Here is a 2,328-nt window from a genome sequence, read left to right on the forward strand (position 1 = left end):
GATCGTGCGCTGGTAGTTGCAGAAACTCAATTCTCCCGTGAGAGTTTATTCACAAGTAGGGTGGAACCTCATCTTTGCCATCATCCTCAGCTTTTGTGCTTCTCTCGGATCTGTTTTCCAACCTCCTAAATAGAAATGAAATGGTAGGGGTGGAACAAGGGGGTTTACATAATGCAAGTGCTAGTGCAGGTGAAACTTTGCATGGAGTGAAGGGCTTATTTGAAGCGAAAGTTTGGGGATTCAAATTCTTTCTTTCCCCCCTTCCATTCGTGCATCTGCTGCTTCCTTATCTTTCTAGTTGCTCCGTTCCAGAGCAGTCCTGACTATGATGTAGTTTAGGGAATGATAATAACTGAAAGAAGAGAAAGTGCCATAGTGACTCAAGTCAAAGTACTAGGAATAGCACTTTTACTTGACCAAATCACAACAAACAATAAATACTAGGAGTCACATGGGATTTATCTAACTAAAACCAAGCTAAGCTAACGGGAGGGAAAGGCCCCGAAGCCAGGTCGTAGTGAGCATCTCGGGACGGACCCAACATAATCTCTTGCATATGGGCGACGGCTAAGCTTCGTTCTATGGCGGTTCAAGCTAGCACCCGTTTCAGCATATCATCTCGCTCGATTCCAAATCCATAAGAGGCCGAGTCCCAAGCATATCGAGAGTAGCTATAGCAGATCCATTTAGAGATCGAGCCCCCCCCAGAAGTAGAGATAGAGGCAAAGGCTGTTTTTGATTATCCAGTTCTATATCGAAAACGAGCAGTTGATCCCACGAAAGCAACGGGTTCCGGTGCTGGCTTTGTTGCGGGTTCAACTGGAATTGGATCCGTCGAAGTGAGGTAAATTGCCTTTCTCCCCACCGCATATGCCTCCTCTGCTTATGCCACTGGTGATGAACTCACTATGGCTATTCAACGTCGAACTCAGAGTTTTCTACTACATAGGCGGCTAAACGAAGCCCCAGTCTTGATCTGTCAAACCCCAGCCCCCTTATTAGTAGCCGAAGTATAGGCCCGCGTGGGATCAAAGTAACTTGCCGTCCGTTCGCTCTCAACAAAGGCCTTCGATATTCACTCACTTCTTTATACAAATCTTCCGCCCAAGCCCAACCATTCTATTAAGAAAAATGAAAGCACTGTGATTATGACATTTGGTTTTGGTCTTGACGTGCTTCGAAAGACATAGAGATATGATTTGCACTAGAACACTTACGATAGACCAAACGGGAACACATTCACTACTGGGCATTGACATCTTGATGCGTTGCAATCTGGACATTGATCGATCTTTATGCTTCCCAGCAGCTATACAATCCGAATCGGCTACCAGTACCTATAAAGACCGCTCGAGTTCTTGAGACCGGGGAGGGGCACCCCCAGTGCAGGGACAATTTCAGTGCCGGTTGGAGACCTGGTTCGAGATGCATATCTTGAAAGAGAGCCATCACCTCGCCCAACATCCCTTCCTTTTCAATAAGAAATTCGAGAGCCAAATCAAAAAGCTTAAGAAGCAGTTGATCTTGATCCAATTCCCGATGCATGGGGCGAAATGCTGGTTGAAGCCCCCGAATGGGAACCTATCAAACGGGAATTACTAGTAGTGCTGCTTGCTATAAATATCTTTTGGAGGACAGCGGACGTCAGAAATTCTTGTGAATTATGAATCTTCTTCGATTGATGGATAACAACAATAAAGTGGGAAAACGATTGAAAAAGATGCTTTCGAAGTTCAAGTGAATTATATCAGATGAACACTACCCTTCAAAAGAAATGGCGTGATTTGCCTACCTATATTCATAGCATGACGAACATTGGGATTAAAGATTTTTAAGGGCCCCTTTAGGGGGTTGAAATCTTACTAGAAAAAGAAAGACGGAAAAAAAGTGCAATTTTGCAGTGAAAGTTCAAGTCGAAGATCAAAGTTCAAGTTGCGGATCTCTTCGCCCCCCTCTCCCGACTCAGTCACATGCAACCAGGCTTTCAACCCGGCCAACTCTCCCTTCTGTGCCACCTGACCAAAAAAGAGTATGGTCTTTCTGAGAAGAGGAGCATATCTACCTTGAAGACCTTCTGGAAAGTCGCCTATGGAAGGAGCATACCCAACCAATATGAGCCTGTCCGAGACTTGCCATTCCCATGGAAGAAACTTTCCCTGCGTATTGATTCATTACCGACTGAACGGGAAATGCTTGCTTCTATTCCCTCCCTCCGAGCGATGAACCGTGATTGTCTAGCTGTACGGAATCCCTGGGGAGTGAACTCTTTTTCACATTCGCCAATCTATGAAAGAAGAGTTCAATTCCCAGCTAACCTTGAACAGAGTG

The sequence above is a fragment of the Aristolochia californica genome, unplaced genomic scaffold (genome assembly GCF_029961685.1).
Source record: "Aristolochia californica isolate CCGP_79_NKW_82.1479 unplaced genomic scaffold, dmAriCali1.0.hap1 SCAF_92, whole genome shotgun sequence".
NCBI classification, from domain to species: Eukaryota; Viridiplantae; Streptophyta; class Magnoliopsida; order Piperales; family Aristolochiaceae; genus Aristolochia; species Aristolochia californica.